General features: G+C 40.2%; 2 protein-coding genes across 5 annotated transcripts in view; one reads left to right on the top strand and one right to left on the bottom strand.

The window, feature by feature from the left end:
- fgf7 (fibroblast growth factor 7) overlaps window positions 1-10,265 on the bottom strand; it is a 111,998-nt gene extending 101,733 nt beyond the window's left edge. Inside the window, exon 1 of the mRNA XM_072565052.1 lies at window positions 10,246-10,265. The gene's annotated coding sequence lies outside the window, so the exon portion shown is untranslated. The remainder of the gene's footprint in view (window positions 1-10,245) is intronic.
- Window positions 1-21,016, top strand: part of LOC140468927 (protein FAM227B-like) — a 308,644-nt gene that overhangs the window by 232,399 nt on the left and 55,229 nt on the right. The gene's annotated exons all lie outside the window — the stretch shown is intronic.

Raw genomic sequence — 21,016 nt, 5'->3', positions numbered from 1 at the left:
TCCTTGAGGGAGACCAGAATTAAACTCAGTATTCCAAAAGTGGCCTAACCAATGTTCTGTATGGCCGCAACAAGACCTCCCACCTCCTTTACTCATTGCACTGACCAATAAAAGCAAGCATACCAAACGGTCTCTTCACTATCCTGTCTACATGGAACTCCACTTTCACGGAACAATGAACTTGAGCTCCAATGCCTCTGTTCAGCAGCATCCCAGGACCTTACCATTAATTGAGTAAGGCCTACCCTGATTTGCCTTTCCAAAATGCAGGAAAGATTGGGTGAGCATATCTCCAAAGAGTATTGCTGAACCAGGTGGTTCTTTATAACGTTCCAACATCACCACTATTACTGATATTAGCTTTGTATTGCAGATGTATTTACCTAAATGTATTTGTACTGGCTGCTATGTTGGGATCTGAACTAATGTCTGCATTAGCACAATGATGTAGCAGGACATGGCACATTTAAGATTATGTATTTGTTTGTTGAAAAATATTGTCTTACAATGGCCTAAATGCAGTTCCCATGAATGGACATCTATGGTTCTAAACTTTCTGAATCTTGATCTTTTCAGTACCACTCTTGGAAAGCTGAAAACTTGATTGGCTAACAAATAGCCTATAGTAGTAATCTATTAACTAGCATTAATGCATCTTACTACAGCTTCATTTTTTTTGTTAGTGCTGAATATTAGTGCATAAAGCATAGATTCACAGATTAGAGTGGATGATATTTTGTTTTGTAATAAAATAATGCAAAGTAAAGATTGTGAAATACAAAGATTTAATTTTCTACTTGTGTGATATATTAGAAATCTGATTTGTACGTTCATTTCTCATTCATAAATCTTATCTTTGGTTATCTATTATAATTCTTTTGCTATCATCCATATAAAACCCACTGCCCATGTAAACATATGTAATTACATCCTCCTGCCTATGATAGCAGTACGATATCTCAGTTTTGTGTCTCAACACCTCATCTTTTACTGAGTGCACATTATTGTAGTCCTACATCATTACTTTGAAAGTGTTATGCATTTTTATATAATAATAAGTAATGGTCCAGATTTTGCAACTGATATTGAATGGCCTCAAATATCTTTTACACTTAAACGTCTATGAGCTTTCACACTGGAACTTGCTGTGATTAGATGATTTCAGTTTAGCACCCTATGCACTGGCTCTATGGCCTGTGTGTTTTGGACAAGCAGTTGTATCTCCCACCAAATTAGGATGAAAAATCCTATAGATGCATAAAGAATCTTAACTAGGAAGTGTAAGTTAGAATGTTTAAGGTGATACCAAATCTTGTATAGAAAGTAAAAGAAAGAAAGGGAATGAATGATGATTATAATAGATTGAGTTTTAAATTTGAATCAATAACCTCAGCAATTTATTTTTTTAGCTGCATTTTTGAGTTCTTTTGTTTTAGATCATTTGATCAGTATCATTTCATTACTTTAAATCTTAGTTTTTAGCTATGTTATAGGTTGACATATCAAAGAGTTCATAGGAAGAAAAGTCTAAATTAAAAGTGATTAAAGTTTACAGTAACAAAGGTATTTTAGAGCCTAAAGGCACAATAACCCTCCTGTGTGCATAAACCTCATTAATTTTCCCCAGACCTACTGTTTGTAAGATAAATTAATCACTGACAAGCACAGAAATAGCAGAAATTATTTGCACATTTTAACAGCACAGGAAGGCAATTGCCTAGTGTTATAATGACTCGAATGTTTAAACCAGAGATCCAGGTAATGTCCTGGGGACCTTAGTTCAAATCACATCATGGAAAGGTGAAATTTGAATTCAGTAAAAATCAGAAATGAACTGTTTAATGATGATGTGGAGCTGCTGGTGTTGAACTGGGGTGGACAAAGCTAAAAGTCACACAACACCAGGTTATAGTGCAACAGTTTTATTTGGAAATACAAGTTTAATGATGACCATCAAAGACAGCAGCTTGTCAGGAAAAGATCATTACTAATGTCCTTTATGGGAGGAAGCCATTTTCCCTGTCCAAAAGCTCATTCAAATACATGGAGCAACAAGGAATGTAGTCACAGTAAATCAAAATATTGCAAGGAGGATTGGTTTCATTCACTGCAGCAAACAGCAATAGTCCAGAAGGCTATGTTACCCACTAGGCTGACAGACTGGTATGTGAGAAGTGGGTTTCAATCATTGGCCACGTTCAACAGTATCGGGAAAAGTAGGGTCTGTACTGTTTGGGTGATCTATAACTGATCCATGCTAAGACCAGTGTTCTTACAAACTACATAATGAGGGAAGTAAAGTCAGGTTTAAACTAATTAACAGGGGCAAGTGATCAAGTATGAAAAGATGTGAAATTTCAAAGGGTGAACACAAGGTTAGGGAGAATGGCAGGAAAGATCACAGAGAAAATCAACCTAGGAACACACCAACAATCAAATCCAGATACTACAAAGATAACAAAAAGTCAAAACTAAAGGCTCTATGTCTGAATGTGGGTAACATTTATAATAAGTTAACTGAGTTGATAGCACAGATCAAAATTAAAATAAATATGACCTGATGGCCATTTTGGAGACATAGCTTTAGGATAAAAAGGAATGGGTTTTGAATATTGAAGGAAATGTAACATATGACATTGGTCTTATTGTCCAATTCAAGAAAAATAGGAAGCTGGGTAACAATAGCGATATAGCAGTGTTAATCAAGGATGGCATTTGTCAATACTTAGAGATGACCTTAGTTCAGATGTAGAGTCTGTTTTTCTGGAGATGAGGAATAGTAAAGGAAATAATTCACTAGTGGAGTGCCAACTGCCCGCTAACAGTAACCACAATGCAGTACAACCTATCCAAGAAGAAATATTGGGAGCTTGTGGAAAGGGGTTAGTGTTAATCACAGATGATTTTAAGCTACATAAAACTGGAAAAGTCAAATTGGCAGTTGTAGCCTGTATGAGGCATTCATAGAATGCTTTTGAGATAATTTCTTAGAGCAGCTGGTTTTGGAATCAACCAAAAAGCAGTGTATATTAGTATGTGTGTATTAGTGTTGTAGAATATGTCAAGGTTAGTTCAGGATTTCAGCATTAAGGTACACCTTAATGCAACATTGAATTTGGCATGCAATTTGAAAGGGAGATGATTGGGTCTAAGACTAGTATTTTAAACCCAAATAAGGGAATTATGTGGATATGAAATCGGAGCTATCTGAAGGGAACTGGCATGCTAGGTTAGATTAGATTCCCTCCAGTGTGGAATCAGGCCACTTTGTCCCAACCGACCCTCCAAAGAGTAACCCACCCTGACCCATTTCCCTCTGACTAATGCACCTAACACTATGGGCAATTTAACATGGCCAATTCACTTGACTTGCACATCTTTGGATTGTGGGAGGAAACCCATGCAGACACAGGGAGAATGTGCAGACTCCACACAGACAGTCGCCAGAGGCTGGAATCGAACCTGGGTCCCTGCTAACCACTGAGCCACCGTGTTTCCCTGTTAGGGGCATATCACTAGGGATAAAGTGGCAAACATAGATGGGAATACTTCAGATACTCAGAGAAATTATATTCCAAATCATGAAAAATTCCAAAGGGAGAACAAACCATCCATGAAAGATGAGTAACAGATGAGATGATTGGTCAGATTTTAAAGAACAGCAGAGTATGACTAAAAGATTAATTAGTAGGATGAAATTGGCAAACGAGAGAGGAAGCTAGCTGGGAATGTGAAGATGGTTAACAAGAGTTTCTATAGGTAGTTTAGAAGAAAGAGTGTAAGTAAGGTGTGTTAATCCGCTAGAGAGCAGGAATAATGAATTAATAGTAGATAATCAGGAAATGGTGGATGATGTGAACAAATACTTTGCTTTTGTCTTCACTTTAGAGGATACACAAAAACATTCCAGTAATAGCAGTAAATCAGGAGGTGGAAAGGAGAGAGGAACTTAGCAAAGTTATAATCAAAAGGGGAGTGATTCTTAGTAAAATAATGCAGCTGCAAGTTTACACATCTGAGTTTAAATGGTCTTCATCCTAGGACCTTAAAAGAGGTTGCAAATAAGGTGTAGTAGAAATGTTGGCGTTAACGTACCAACATTTCTTAGCTTCAGGAAAGGTTCCATCAGACTAGAAAGTAGCAGATATACCTTTGGAGTGGCACGGTGGTTAGCACTGCTTTCTCACAGCGCCAGGGACCTTGGTTCGATTCCAGCCTCAAGCAACTGTCTGTGTGGAGTTTGCACATTCTCCCTATGTCTGTGTGGGTTTCCTCCCACAGTCCAAAGATGTGCAGATTGTGTGAATTGGCTGTGCTAAGTTGCCCATAGTGTTCAAAGGTGTGTAGGTTAGGTGCATTAGTCAGGAGAAATGTAGAGTAATAGGTAAGGGGAATGGGTCTGGGTGGGTTACTCTTCAGAGAGTAATGTGGACTTGTTGGGCCAAATGGCCCACACTATAGTTCTATTCTATGTTAAACCTTTCTATTCAAGTAGGAAGGGATGCAGAAAACAAGTACAGTCTCGATATCTATCATGGGAAAAGTATTAGAATTGATCACAGCTGTTCATTTCAAAACAACTCAAGATAATCAGAAAGATTCAACATTATTTAACCAGTTTATTAACATTCTTTGATGGGCTACCATGGATTTGGATAAATGAGAGCCTATTATACTTTGTTTTTCAAAAGGCACTTGATAAGGTGCCATTCAGAAGTCATTATGTAAACTAAAATACTCGTGGTGTAGGGGTTAACATAGTAACATAGATGGAAGATGGCTGACTGAAAACAGAATATATGTATAAATAGGTCATTGTCTGATTGGCAGGATGTGATGAGAGAAATCCCACAGGGTCAGTGCCAGGGCCTCAACTTATTACAATTTGCATCAGTGATTTAGATGGGAAGAGTAATGGTGTGGTAGCTAAATATGTAGATGACAGCAGGATAGTTAGGAAAGTATGTTGTGAAGAAGACACAAGGGAGTTGTAGATGAATATAGATAGGTTGAGTGAGTTGGCAAAGATCTGGCAAATGAAATATAATATTGGAAAATGTAAAGTCGTTTGCTTCAGCAGGAAGGATGAAGAAAGCAGGAGTATTACTTAAGTGGAGAATTTCAACAAACTTTCAAGATGCAGATTTAGATGTTCTGATGCATGAGTCACAAAGTATCAGTATGCAAATATAACAGATAATCAAGAAGGCTAATGGCATACTGTCCCTTATCACAAGAGGAATTGACCATAAAAGTAAGGATGTTATGATTCAGTTATACTCAGATTCAATGGGGCCACATCTCACATACTGTGTGCAGTTTTGTTTTCCTCATTTTAGCAAGGATGTAAATGTATTGAAGGTAAGTGAGCGTGGTTTGCTAAATTGAAACCTGGAATGAGCAAGTTGTCTAATGAAGAATGGTTGCACAGGCTGGGCTTGTTTCCACTAGAGTTTAGAAAAATGACGTGTGACTTGATTGAAATGTATAAGATCCAGAATGGATAACAAAGTGGGTGTGTAAAGGATGTTTCCTATTGTGAGTTAGTGCAGAACTACACAAAACTGTTTTAAAGGTAAGGGTCACCCTTTCAGGACAGAAATGAGGAGAATCTTTATTTTCCCTCAGGTTTTGTGATTTTGGAACTCTCTCAGAAGGTGGTGGAGACAGGTTCATCAAATGTTTTTAAAACAAAGATGGATACATTTTGATTCAGCTGGAGAATGATTGGTTAAAAGGGATAGGTGGGAGTGTAGAATTTGAAACAAAAACAAATCAGCTATGATCTCATTGAACGGGGCTGAATGGTCTACTTCTGCTCCTATTTCGTATGACCTCGCAGTTGTACTTCAGACACTTCAGAGCTGGCGGGGAGGCCACTGTCATGACTTCAAATCCATTGCCAAAATTGTGCAGCACATAAGAAGTTCAGAAATTATTTTAGAAGTGGTACCAAATTGCTTTATGAAATACTAACATCCTAGTTCCAACATTAGATGTCACAATGCATATCCAGGAGAAAAACAGAGCCAGCAGTTTTCTGCCTTTCAAGTCTTTAATGAGTTTATTTTAAAGAATTATATACACAAACACTACATTTTCTTATTTATCTCAATTTTAATTGAATTTAAAAAGCTGTTGCCTCTTACATTAGATTGTTTCAATAAATTCTATCTATCCCATAAGGTTTCCTGGTCTGCGAAATGTTTATTTGGTGAAGTTTAATGAACTGATTTCATTCATAATTAGACACTCAATTCAATTCTAATTTGCTTTAAAGATGTATATTTTGGTAAATACTGCAACTGGTGGATTATTTCCCCTGGTTAGGTTTTTTTTGTATCTTCCTGGAATATTATTAAAAATCAACTGTTCACTATTCATGCTATTTACTTATCAAAAATGAAGCCAAGCATGACATCTATGGCATGTCCTTTGTTGGTTGAAAAAATCTCTGCAAGAGCACTATAACGTTTTGGGCAAGAATAAAGCTCTGTGTCCTAGACAGCTAAAATGCCTGTCATTAGCTTGTCTATTTGCTAGGCTTTTCATCTAAGTAAACAATTTAGATCTTTTTAATTGCGACCTGTCTAAACTCACCAGAGAGATAGATATTTGTGGGACAATTTTGGCACAGAAACTAAGAGTGGTGCTTTGATGGTATATTTCAATGATGAGCTCAGTTCTTAAACCCCAAGTTACTGAACAAAGGTTGATTCAAACAAGAATATTATAAAATGCCACTAAATTATCAATATCTCTTTATATTCCTAATTAAAAACTAAGCCAAGTGTAGAATTTGGCATTTAATAATGTATTCTTACAAATGTAAATGGTTAGTATAGCCCTTTGATTTAAAACTGGATAAATTCCAAGATCAAGTTATCAGATCTTATGCATTAAAGAAGCTTGCAATTATTGGTATTCAGAGACCTATGCCACATTACTTGGTGTACAGTACAATATTACTACATCAAGACAATATGTACGATATTAACTTGCTATGAGACTTTAATATTTTTACTCTCACAAGCAGTAGTATGGTGCTTTACAATTTCAAAAACTAAGATATTTATTTTCATTATCCTGCATTGGTCACATTTTAAAAATAACATTTCCACATCTTTCTCTTTCCCCAGTCATGTTAAGGTTTTAAATATCATTTTTTCACTTATCAAACTTGTCAGGAATTTGACAAAACCCAGTAATAGGTCAGGTACATAATTTACAATTATGAATAAATTACCTTATTATCATGAGGAGGGATCTGCAGTGTTATTGAAATACAATACCTTGTTAAAGCCCTAATGAACAGCTGCAGTGCATTTAACATTAGGTACAGTCATTTACTGCATTGGGAATTTGGGGTTTGGTGCCTTACATGAAGTAAATATGAGTGAACTGTCTCTGATCAGTTTGATCTAAATTAGCAGATGCCAGTCAGCTCTAAATGAATTGCTACTTCTTCATGCAAACATATGGCAAGGTGAGAAAATGACTCCATCTGACCTTAGATTGCACAATTCTGCAATAAGTTGAAACTCAGAATCCAATTTGTATGGGTACTCGGTTCAGCTTAGCTTTCTATACCTGTTTTCCAAAACCTCAAATGCAAAAAACGATGCTTTGTTTGTTGAAAAGTACATTAAAAATTTCAGTTTTATAAATACAAATCTGACTTATTGGTGCTTCCTCTGTCTCATTTTCTGTTCATAAAATCAGGAAATGTCAAACTTTCTCAGCCTAAAGAGTTCGGATAACGTTTAACAATAGACTAATAACAGAAAGTTTTTAAGAAATTTTGCAAGCTAACAGTTAGAACTAGAGTTACAAGTTGGAAATCATAAACTCAGTTTTGAACATGCAAAGCTACCCAAATTCAATGTCTTAAATATATTCATCAGGTGCAATCTTGATAACACAGAAATAAGATGCAATTCTTGTTATTGTCCTGTAAGATGGTACAGAGGAATCTTTGAGTCTCCCTTTAATACCCAGGAACTCCTCTCTTTAACTGACAGAAAACCACTATCTAATTTAGCAGAAGGTTCACCCCGGCAGACAATGTACCATTAGAATATCTTCATAACTGGACCATAAAAGGGGTTTGTAGAAATGAAAAAGGCTGATTAAATGATGAAAATGCAAGTATATGTCTTTTTTATAATGTTCACGTTTACTATTTTAAACCTAGTGTGACTATTACTCAATCTTGATACATGTTTTTAAAGAATGGTATGTGCGAGGAATTCACATAGCTAGTTTATCATCGTAAATACTGCTCATGCCGTTAGAGAAAATTCACAATTGTTGTGAGCCTTATGCCAAAAGTAAGATTGCCAAACAGACCATTGGGGCTTTGGGATAAAAAATTAAACTGGACTCTATTCATAATTTCAGGAATTATAACTCCTATTAATGCCAGATTCCCAGAAAAATACTCTGTATTTAAAGAAAATAACTTAAGCAGTTTTCAAGTAGACATGTCAAGTATATTAATTTGCTTTGAGGTTTTCCCGGTTTTTGCGTTGAGCTTCTTCACTGTTGTTGGAGCTGCACTAATTTAGTCAAATGGAAAATATTCGATGATGTCCCTGATTTTTGCATATAGATGGTGGGAGAACTTTGAAGAGTCAGGAGAAGATTCGGGAGATGAGTTATTTGCCATAGAATATCTAGCCTCTGACCTGCTCTTGCTGTAACAGTTTTATGTGGCTGGTCAATGGCAATCATGGTATCCAACCATCAATCTCCACAACCACGTCTTTCACGACCACAGTTGCAGCAGTGTGTACAATCTACAAAATGCATTGGCAAAACTGACCAAGGTTCTTCCAGCAACATCTTCCAAACTCATGACCTCAACTGGAAGTTCAAGGGCAGCAAATGAATGGGAATATTATCACCTGCAAGTTCACCTTTAAATTACAAACCATTGTGACTTGGAAATATATTGCTGTTCTTCATTTATTTCTGGTTAAAATTCTGAAACTCGTTTCCTAACAGCGTAGCATGTCCCTACAGCATGAGAGTTGCAATGGTTTAAGAAGACAGCTCACCACACATTATCCAAGCTAATTTGGGAAGGATATAAAAGTTGCCTAATAAATGATGCCAACATCCTATGAACAAATAAAAAAAAAGTCATTGGATTTGAGGTTACCAAACTGGAGAGTTGACCCAAAGTCTCCAGAAACTGAAGATCATTCTCATGGATGATGCTGTGTGCAACCCTGGAATATTTCAAAAGATTAATATTTGTTATCATCTTCTTTGAACATTTCTCATTAGCCTGTAAAGAAGTTTGAAACTGTGGAAAAAGCTTGTGAGGCTAAAAGTGAAGTGTTACCCAGTTGAGAAATTAGCCTTTTTGCTTTCAAATTAACATCAGAAGGCAGTGCATCGCAAGGATGGATGTGTTGGACAACTAATTGCTAGAGTTCTGGGTATATGTCAAGTGATGAAATCTCCAAATACATGTAATCACAAGTGGCAATCCTAATTTGGGATGACCTTACTCGAGGCATCTCCTCCTCTTGTAGTTTTGTGGATGTGCAATGTGGTCAGGATTTCTAAGGGTGTTTGCTGATGTTGGTGACAAAGCAGATTTAGAAACTTCAAGGATAATTATTTCCTATACAAAATCATTTCCTTAGTTTTCACAGATAAGTCATAAAGTCAGGAAACTCAAATTAGACTTGAGTTAGAAAAAAGGTTCCACATATTTACATAAAAGCATAAGAAATATGAGCAGGAATTGACCATTCTGCTCCTCAAGCAGGCTTCTCAGGGTTTGATTATAGTCTGAATAATACATCAACAACTAGATATCATGGTTGATCAAATTGACAAAGTTTGAACAAATACTGGGAGGCAGTGGTGTAGTAACAATCTCACAAAATAGCAATCCAGAACCTCAAGCCAGAATTCTGGGGATAAGTTCAAATCCCATCATGGAAGATGGTGAAATCTGAATCAAATAAAGAACTGGCCTAATTGTAGCAATGTAACAACTATGCATTGTTGTAAAAACTAATGCCCTTTAGGGAAGGAAATCTGCCATTGTTACTTGATCTGACCAATATGTGACTCCAGATTCACAGCAATATGGCTGACTTTTAACTTGCCTCTGCGCAATAAATGCTGACTAGCCAATGATGCCTGCATCTAGTAATTGATATTTTAAAAAATATCAGCATTCATTAACATTTTTTAGAATATGCTATCCCAAGTCGATTCACAGACCTTATATCTGGTAGGTGTCTTGCATAAGGCATCACAACTGTTCAAGACAGTATTTTCTTGAATGATGTTCATACACATAAGTAGAAGTGTACCATAGAGTTAATACATTTTCACTAAAGATCCATTATCTTCCACATGAAAATTTTAGCTTCTTCTTTGAGCAGTTTGTGTCTGAAAGCTTGACCTATAAATTGACAAGAATCCTTATACTACCTTCAGTAGTTGAACCTGTTATTTATATCACTTTTAGAAACCTTTCCACCAATAAAGCTTACAACGCCTAATGGAAGACAGCTGTCCATGTTTTAAGGGTCAATCACAAAATCTTATTTCCTGTGAGACCTTGTCAATTTTGGACTACTTACAATTCCAAGTCCCAGCTGAAGATAAGTTCCATATGTTTTATGCCTGAGTGTGAAGATAGAGCAACACATTTTCTTTCATATTTTCAAATGAATAAAAATGTGATCCACAAAGCACCTTGGCAGCCTTCTACCTTGCATCATTTAAAAGCCTAAGGGAACATCCAAACAAGAGAAATTCATTAATTTCCTGTTTAATAAAGGATAAACCAGCAGTCATCTCTTGAGGTCTGCGTAAAACTTCAGCTTAGTCATTGCTTCTGTCTCAATCCTGCAATCACTACGTTCATCTGACCCAAAATCTCCAATTTCTGATTTTGGTTTTAGCTTAGGGAAGTTGTGTACACACTGCTTTAATTTGAGATTTATTAAGAAAATGTCTACTGGTATAGTCAGCCTATCTTGAACAGTTGTGGTCCCTTATGCAAGACACGCATCTGATGTGAGGGTGCTACTATGATGTGTTATGTTGATCACTGGCCTGTTTTTGAGGTGTTGTAATACCCATTTGTCTTTGCCACTTTTCAAGTGATTTTCAGTTTTCTTACCAACTCATGGCAGAGGCTACTTTGGTGCCATATATTCAGTGGGAATAGAGGAGGAGAGTTCACACTATTTTTATGAAGATAGTCAATGTTGATAGTGAAACATAAGGAACAACAAGCTGGGGTTTTAAGCCCCAGAGTGCAGTCAGTCAGTCAGATCTACTCAGAATACTTCCATTCCTACTAGCCAGAGATTGTTATACATTTAGTTCTTTATGATATTATTGACTTTAACTTTCATGTTGGACCTTGAAGCAAAAGAGCCTTTGGATCAGAAGTGCTTGGGATGATTACAGCATTAACATGTAAATCTTTCTTTCTTCATTATTCTAATGCAGGAAATTAGCCTGCTTATTTCAAATAGGTTAGATTTTTAAATTTGTTTCAAGAATATTGACAAGGCAATATTTATTAGCAATCACTACTTTCCCTGAGAGACTTTTAAAATAGTGATGGAAAAGGATAGACCAGATCTAAAAGTTGAAGTTCTAAATTGGAGGAAGGCTAATTTTGATGGTATTAGGCAAGAACTTTCAAAAGCTGATCGGGGCAGATGTTCACAGGTAAAGGGACAGCTGGAAAATGGGAAGCCTTCAAAAATGAGATAACGAGAGTCCAGAGACTGTATAATACTGTTAGGGTGAAAGGAAAGGCTGGTAGGTGTAGGGAAGGCTGAATGACTAAAGAAATTGAGTTTTTGGAAACATATATCAGATATAGACAGGAAAGATCGAGAGAATCTTTAGAAGAGTATAAAGGCAGTAGGAGTACACTTAAGAGGGAAATCAGGAGCGCAAAAATGGGACATGAGATAGCTTTGGCAAATAAGTTAAGGAGAATCCAAAGGGATTTTATAAATATTAAGGACAAAAGGGTAACTAGGGAGAGAATAGGGCCACTCAAAGATCAGCAAGGCAGCCTATATGTGGAGCCACAGGAGACTGGGGGGGATACTAAACAAATATTTTGCATCAGTGTTTACTGTGGAGAAGGGCATGGAAGATAGAGAATGTGGGGAAATAGATGGTGATGATTGAAAAATGTCCATATTACAGAGGAGGAGGTGCTGGACATGATCAGATGTATCTTAGAACTCAGTGGGAAGCTAGGGAAGTGATTGCTGGGCCCCTTGCTGAGATATTTGCATCGTCAATAGTCATAGGTGAGGTGCCGGAAGACTGGAGGTTGGCTAACGTGGTGCCACTATTTAAGAAAGGTGGTAAAGCAAAACCAGGGAACTATAGACCGGTGAGCCTGACATCAGTAGTGGGCAAGTTGTTGGAGGGAATCCTGAGGGACAGGATGTACATGTATTTGGAAAGGCAAGGACTGATTAGGGATAGACAACATGGCTTTGTGCGTGGGAAATCATGTCTCACGAACTTGATTGAGTTTTTTGAAGAAGTCACAAAGAGGATTGATTAGGGCAAAGCAGTGGATGTGATCTATATGAACTTCAGTAAGGTGCTCAACAAGATTCCCCGTGGGAGACTGGTTAGCAAGGTTAGATCTCATGGAATAAAGGGAGAACTAGCCATTTGGATACAGAACTGGTTCGAAGGTTGAAGGCAGAGGGTGGTGGTGGAGGGTTGCTTTTCAGGCTGGAGACCTATGACCAGTGGAGTGCTATAAGGATTGGCACTGGGTCTACTACTTTTTGTTATTTATGTAAGTGATTTGGATTTGAATATAGGAGGTACAGTTAGTAAGTTTACAGATTACACCAAAATTGGAGGTGTAGTAGACAGTGAAGAAGATTACCTCAGATTACAACAGGATCTTGATCAAATGGGCCAATGGACTGAGTGGCACGGGGAGTTTGGATAAATGCAAGGTGCTGCATTTTGAAAAAGCAAATCCTAACAGGACTTATCCACTTAATGGTAAGGTCCTAGGGAGTCTTGCTGAACAAAGAGACCTCAGAGTGCAGGTTCACAGTTCCTTGAAAGTAGAGTCACAGGTCGATAGGATAGTAAGGAAGGCATTTAGTATGCTTTCCTTTATTGGTCAGAGTATTATGTATAGGAGGCGAAAGTGAGGACTGCAGATGCTGGAGATTAGAGTCAAGATTTGAGTGGTGCTGGAAAAGCATCAGGAATCCTGATGAAAGGCTTCTGCCCAAAATGTCGATTTTCCTGCTCTTTGGATGCTGCCTGACCTGCTGTGCTTTTCCAGCACCATTCTAATCTTGACCCTATTGAGTATAGGAGTTGGGAGGTCATGTTAGGACTATACAGGACATTGGTTAGGCCACTTTTGGAATGTTGCATGTAATTCTGTTCTCCTTCCTATCAGAAAGATGTTGTGAAACTTGAAAGGGTTCAGAAAAGATTTACAAGGATGTTGCCAGTGTTACAGGATTTGCGCTGTAGGGATAGGCTGAGGCTGTTTCCTCTGTAGCGTCGGAGGTTGAGGGGTGACCTTATTGAGGTTTATAAAATTATGAGGGGCATGGATAGGAATATGTACTTCTTGTCAGATGTGGGAGTTTAAAGAGAGTTTAAGGGTTACTGCGGATTGTATCTGCCATAAATGCTGTTAGATGCGAATCTTATCAGATCGAGTGGATCGGATGGAGAGACAGATAGAAGCGATGAGGAATTTGCAACAGCAACAGTATGTGATGGATGGCAGTTATAGGAAGGGGGGAAAAGTCTCAGATACAGTCACATAGATGGGTAAACTCCAAGAAGGGTAAGAGAGGTAGGCACCTAGGGCAGAAGTCTTTTGTGGATGTACCCATTTCAAACAGGTAAGCTGTTTTGGAAAATGTAGGGGGTGATGGATTCTTAGGGGAACATACCACGAACAGCCAAGTTTCTGGTATTGAGACTGTCTCTAATGCAATGAGGGGTACATTGGCTTCCAAGAGATCAATTGTGTTGGGGGATTCTGTAGTCAGAGGTACAGACAGACGTTTCTGTGGCCAGCAAAGAAAAAGCAGAATGGTGTGTTGTTTCCCTGGTGCCAGGATCAAGGATGTCTCAGAGAGGGTACAGAATGTTCTCATGGGGGAGAGGGGCCAGCAGGAGGTCATTGTCCACATTGGAACGAACGAAATAGGAAGGGAAAAGGTTGAGATTCTGAAGGGAGATTACAGAGAGTTAGGCAGAAATTTAAAAACGAGGTCCTCGAGGGTAGTAATACCTAGGTTACTCCCAGTGCTACGAGCTAGTGGGGGCAGGAATAGGAGGATAGAGCAGATGAATGCATGGCTGAGGAGCTGGTGTACGGAAGAAGGATTCACATTTTTGGTTCATTAGAATCTCTTTTGGGGGTAGAAGTGACCTGTACGAGAAGGACAGTTTGCACCTAAATTCGAAGGGGACTAATTTACTGGCAGGGAAATTTGCTAGAACTGCTTGGGAGGATTTTAACTAGTAAGGTGGGGTGGGGGGTGACTGAGGGGGTGGGGGGGGGGGGGAGGACCCAGGGAGATAGTGAGGAAAGAGATCAATCTGAGACTGGTACAGTTGAGAACAGAAGTGAGTCAAACAGTCAGGGCAGTCAGGGCAGGCAGGGATAAGGTAGGACTAATAAATTTAACTGCATTTATTTCAATGCAAGGGGCCTAACAGGGAAGACAGATGAACTCAGGGCATGGTTAGGAACATGGGACTGGGATATCATAGCAACTACAGAAATTTGGCTCAGGGATGGGCAGGACTGGCAGCTTAATGTTCCAGGATACAAATGCTACAGGAAGGAAAGAAAGGGAGGCAAGAGAGAAGGAGGAATGACATTTTTGATAAGGGATAGCATTACAGCTGTGCTGAGGGAGGATATTCCCGGAAATACATCCAGGGAAGTTATTTGGGTGAAACTGAGAAATAAGAAAGGGATGATCATCTTATTGGGATTGTATTATAGACCCCCTAATAGTCAGAGGGAAATTGAGAAACAAACTTGTAAGGAGATCTCAGCTATCTGTAAGAATAATAGGGTGGTTATGGTAGGGGATTTTAAGTTTCCAAACATTGAATGGGACTGCTATAGTGTTAAAGGTTTTCAAAGTTTGTGCGAAGATTTGTAGCTCGGGTGCTCGTTGTTGTGGTTCTGTTTGCCGAGCTGAGAATTTGTGTTGCAGACGTTTCGTCCCCTGTCTAGGTGATATCCTCAGTGCTTGGGAGCCTCCTGTGAAGCGCTTTTGTGGTCTTTCCTCCGGCATTTGTAGTGGTTTGAATCTGCCACTTCCGGTTGTCAGTTCCAGCTTTCTGCTGCAGTGGCCGGTATATTGGGTCCAGGTCGATGTGTTTGTTGATTGAATCAGTGGATGAGTGCCATGCCTCTAGGAATTCCCTGGCTGTTCTCTGTTTGGCTTGTCCTATAATGGTAGTGTTGTCCCAGTCGAATTCATGTTGCTTGTCATCTGCGTGTGTGGCTACTAAGGATAGCTGGTCATGTCGTTTCGTGGCTAGTTGGTGTTCATGGATGCGGATCGTTAGCTGTCTTCCTGTTTGTCCTATGTAGTGTTTTGTGCAGTCCTTGCATGGGATTTTGTATACTACGTTGGTTTTGCTCATGTTGGGTATCGGGTCCTTTGTTCTGGTGAGTTGTCTGAGAGTGCCTGTTGGTTTGTGTGCTGTTATGAGTCCTAGTGGTTGTAGTAGTCTGGCTGTCAGTTCAGAAATGTTCTTGATGTATGGTAGTGTGGCTAGTCCTTTGGGTTGTGGCATATCCTCATTCTGTTGTCTTTCCCTGAGGCATCCGTTGATGAAATTGCGGGGGTATCTGTTTTTGGCGAATACATTGTATAAGTGTTCTTCCTTTTTTTGCAGTTCTGGTGTACTGCAGTTTGTTGTGGCCCTTTTGAACAGTGTCTTGATGCAACTTCTTTTGTGTGTGTTGGGGTGGTTGCTTTCATAGTTCAGGACTTGGTCTGTGTGTGTGGCTTTCCTGTCTACCTTTGTGGTGAATTCTCCATTCGGTGTTCTCTGTACCATCACGTCTAGAAATAGGAGTTGGTTGTCCTTTTCTTCCTCTCTAGTGAATCGGATTCCTGTGAGTGTGGCGTTGATGATCCGGTGTGTGTTCTCTATTTCTGTGTTTTGAACACCATGAACACTAACTAGCCACGAAACGATATGACCAGCTATCCTTAGTAGCCACACACGCAGATGACAAGCAACACGAGTTTGACTGGGACAACACTACTATTATAGGACAAGCCAAACAGAGAACAGCCAGGGAATTCCTAGAGGCATGGCACTCATCCTCTGATTCAATCAACAAACACATCGACCTGGACCCAATATACCGGCCACTGCAGCGGAAAGCTGGAACTGACAACCGGAAGTGGCAGATTCAAACCACTACAAATGCCGGAGGAAAGATCACAGAAGCGCTTCACAGGAGGCTCCCAAGCACTGAGGATATCACCTAGACAGGGGACGAAACATCTGCAACACAAATTCCCAGCTCGGCAAACAGTGTTAAAGGTTTAGATGAAGAGGAATTTCTTAAGTGCGTACAAGACAGTTTTTTGATTCAGTATGTGGATGTATCTACTAGAGAAGGTGCAAAACTTGACCTATTTTTGGGAAATAAGGCAGGACATGTGACTGAGGTGGGAGAGCACTTTGGGGCCAGTGACCATAATTCTATTCATTTTAAAATGGTAATGGAAAAGGATAGACCAGATCTAAAAGTTGAAGTTCTAAATTGGAGAAAGGCCAATTTTGATGGTATTAGACAACAACTTTCGAAAGCTGATTGGAGGCAGATGTTCACAGGCAAAGGGACGGCTGGAAAATGGGAAGCCTTCAGAAATGAGATAACAAGAATCCAGAGAGAGTATATTCCTGTCAGGGTGAAAGGGAAGGCTGGTAGGTATAAGGAATACTGGATGACTAAAGAAATTGAGGGTTTGGTTAAGAAAAAGAAGGAAGCATATGTCAGGTACAGACAGGATAGATCGAGTGAATCCTTAGAAGAGTATAAAGGAAGTAGGAGTATACTTAAAAGGGAAATCAGGAGGGCAAAAGGAGACATGAGATAGCTTTGGCAAGTAGAATTAGGGAGAATCCAAAAGGTTTTTGCAAATATATTAAGGACAAAAGGGTGATGAAGGAGAGAGTAGGGCCCCTCAAAGATCAGCAAAGCAGCCTTTGTGTGGAGCCACAGAAAATGGGGGAGATACTAAATGAATATTTTGCATCAGTATGTACTGTGGAAAAGGATATGGAAGATATAGACTGTAGGGAAATAGATGGTGACATCTTGCAAAATGTCCAGATTACACAGGAGGAAGTGCTGGATGTTTTGAAACGGTTAAAGGTGGATAAATCCTCAGGACCTGATCAGGTGTACTCGAGAACTCTGTGGGAAGCTCGAGAAGTGATTGCTGGGCCTCTTGCTGAGATATTTGTATCATCGATAGTCACAGCTGAGGTGCCGGAAGACTGGAGGTTGGCAAACGTGGTGCCACTGTTGAAGAAGGGCGGTAAAGACAAGCCAGTGCACTATAGACCAGTGAGCCTGACCTCGTGGTGGGCAAGTTGTTGGAGGGAATCCTGAGGGACAGGATGTACATGTATTTGGAAAGGCAAGGACTGATTCGGGATAGTCAACATGGCTTTGTGCTTGGGAAATCATGTCTCACAAACTTCATTGAGTTTTTTGAAGAAGTAACAAAGAAGATTGATGAGGGCAGAGCAGTAGATGTGATCTATATGGACATTCAGTAAGGCGTTCGACAAGGTTCCCCATGGGAGACTGATTAGCAAGGTTAGATCTCATGGAATACAGGGAGAACTAGCCATTTGGATACAGAACTGGCTCAAAGGTAAAAGACAGAGGGTGGTGGTGGAGGGTTGTTTTTCAGACTGGAGGCCTGTGACCAGTGGAGTTCCACAAGGATCAGTGCTGAGTCCTCTACTATTTGTCATTTACATAAATGATTTGGATGCAAGCATAAGAGGTACAGTTAGTAAGTTTGCAGATGACACCAAAATTGGAGGTGTCGTGGACAGCGAAGAGGGTTACCTCAGATTACAACAGGATCTGGACCAGATGGGCCAATGGGCTGAGAAGTGGCAGATGGAGTTTAATTCAGATAAATGCGAGGTGCTGCATTTTGAGAAAGCAAATCTTAGCAGGACTTATACACTTAATGGTAAGATCCTAAGGAGTGTTGCTGAACAAAGACACCTTGGAGTAAAGGTTCATAGTGCCTTGAAAGTGGAGTCGCAGGTAGATAGGATAGTGAAGAAGGCGTTTGGTATGCTTTCCTTTATCAGTCAGAGTATTGAGTACAGGAGTTGGGAGGTCATGTTGCAGCTGTACAGGACATTAGTTCGGCCACTGTTGGAATATTACATGCAATTCTGGTCTCCTTCCTATCGGAAAGATGTTGTGAAACTTGACAGGGTTCACAAAAGATTTACAAGGATATTGCCAGGGTTGAAGGATTTGAGCTATAGGGAGGGGTTGAAGAGGTTGGGGCTGTTTTCCCTCGAGCGTTGGAGGCTGAGGGGTGCCTTATAGAGATTTACAAAATTATGAGGGGCATGGATAGGATAAATAGGCAAAGTCTTTTCCCTGGGATCGGGGAGTCCAGAGCTAGAGGGCATAGATTTAGGGTGAGAGGGGAAAGATATAAAACAGACTTAAGGTGCAACTTTTTTCACGCAGAGGGTGATACGTGTATGGAATGAGCTGCCAGGGGATGTGGTGGAGGCTGGTACAATTGCAACATTTAAGAGGCATTTGGATGGATATATGAATAAGACAGGTTTGGAGGGATATGAGCCGGGTACATAGAACATTGAACAATACAGCGCAGAACAGGCCCTTCGGCCCACAATGTTGTGCTGAACATTTGTTCTAGCTTAAGCACCTATCCATGTACCTATCCAATTGCCGCTTAAAGGTCACCAATGATTCTGACTCTGCCACTCCCACAGGCAGCGCATTCCATGCCCCCACCACTCTCTGGGTAAAGAACCTACCCCTGACATCCCCCCTATACCTTCCACCCTTCACCTTAAATTTATGTCCCCTTATAACACTCTGTTGTACCTGGGGAAAAAGTCTCTGACTATAAACCTCTATAACCTTTATAATCTTATAAACCTCTTCAAGTCACCCCTCATCCTTCGCCGTTCCAATGAGAAAAGGCCTAGCACGCTCAACCTATCCTTGTACGACCTATTCTCCATTCCAGGCAACATCGTGGTAAATCTCCTCTGCATCGTCTCCAAAGCTTCCACATCTTTCCTAAAATGAGGCGACCAGAACTGCACACAGTACTCCAAATGTGGCCTTGCCAAGGTCCTATACAGCTGCAACATTACCTCACGACTCTTGAATTCAATCCCTCTGCTAATGAATGCTAATACACCATAGGCCTTCTTACAAGCTCTATCCACCTGAGTGGCAACTTTCAAAGATCTATGAACATAGACCCCAAGATCCCTCTGCTCCTCCACTTTACTAAGAACCCTACCGTTAACCCTGTATTCCGCATTCTTATTTGTCCTTCCAAAATGGACAACCTCACACTTGACAGGGTTGAACTCCATCTGCCACTCCTCAGCCCAGCTCTGCATCATATCTAAGTCCCTTTGCAGCCGACAACAGCCCTCCTCACTATCCACAACTCCACCAATCTTCGTATTGTCTGCAAATTTACTGACCCACCCTTCGACTCTCTCTTCCAAGTCATTAATAAAAATTGCAAACAGCAGAGGACCCAGAACTGATCCCTGTGGAACTCCACTTGTAACTGGGCTCCAGGCTGAATATTTACCATCTACCACCACTCTCTGACTTCGACCGGTTAGCCAGTTCTCTATCCAACTGGCCAAACTTCCCACTATCCCATGTCTCCTGACTTTCCACATAAGCCTACCATGGGGAACCTTATCAAATGCCTTAGTAAAATCCATGTACACTACATCCACTGCTCTACCCTCATCCACATGCTTGGTCACCTCCTCAAAGAATTCAATAAGACTTGTAAGGCAAGACCTGCCCCTCACAAATCCGTGCTGGCTGTCCCTAATCAAGCAGTGTCTTTCCAGATACTCATAAATCATTACTTTACCTACCACCGAAGTAAGACTAACTGGCCTGTAATTCCCGGGGTTATCCCTATTCCTTTTTTTTTAACAGGGGCACAACATTCGCCACTCTCCAGTCCCCTGGCACCACCCCCATTGACAATGAAGACGAAAAGATCATTGCCAATGGTTCTGCAATTTCCTCTCTTGCTTCCCACACATAATCCTAGGATATATCCCGTCAGGCCCGGGGGACTTGTCTATCCTCAAGTTTTTCAAAATGCCCAACACATCTTCCTTCCTAACAAGTATCTCCTCTAGCTTACCAGTCCGTTTCATACTCTCCTCTTCAACAATACGGTCCCTTTTCATTCGAGACCTCTCCTATCTCTTCCGACTCAATACACAGTCTCCCACTACTATCCTTGATCGGACCTACCTTCATTCTCGTCATTCTCATGTTTCTCACATACACATAAAAGGCCTTGATCCTACCCGCCAAAGAGTTTTCATGCCCTCTCTTAGCTCTCCTAATCCCTTTCTTCAGCTCCCTCCTGGCTATCCTGTATCCCTCCAACGCTCTGTCTGAACCTTGTTTCCCCAACCTTATATAAGCCTCCTTCTTCCTCCTTACAAGACATTCAACCTCCCTCGTCAACCAAGGTTCCCTCACACGACCATCTCTTTCCTGCCTGACAGGTACATACATATCAAGGACACGTCGTATCTGTTCCTTGAAAAAGTTCCACATTTCAACGACATCCTTCCCTGACAGCCTGTGCTCCCAATTTATGCTCCTCAGATCCTGTCTTGCAGCATCGTATTTACCCTTCCCCCAATTGTAAAACCTGCCCTGTTGCAC

The sequence above is a fragment of the Chiloscyllium punctatum genome, chromosome 48 (genome assembly GCF_047496795.1).
Source record: "Chiloscyllium punctatum isolate Juve2018m chromosome 48, sChiPun1.3, whole genome shotgun sequence".
NCBI classification, from domain to species: Eukaryota; Metazoa; Chordata; class Chondrichthyes; order Orectolobiformes; family Hemiscylliidae; genus Chiloscyllium; species Chiloscyllium punctatum.
The sequence above is the reverse complement of the archived record's forward strand: the minus strand, read 5'-3'. Positions and strand labels throughout refer to the sequence as shown.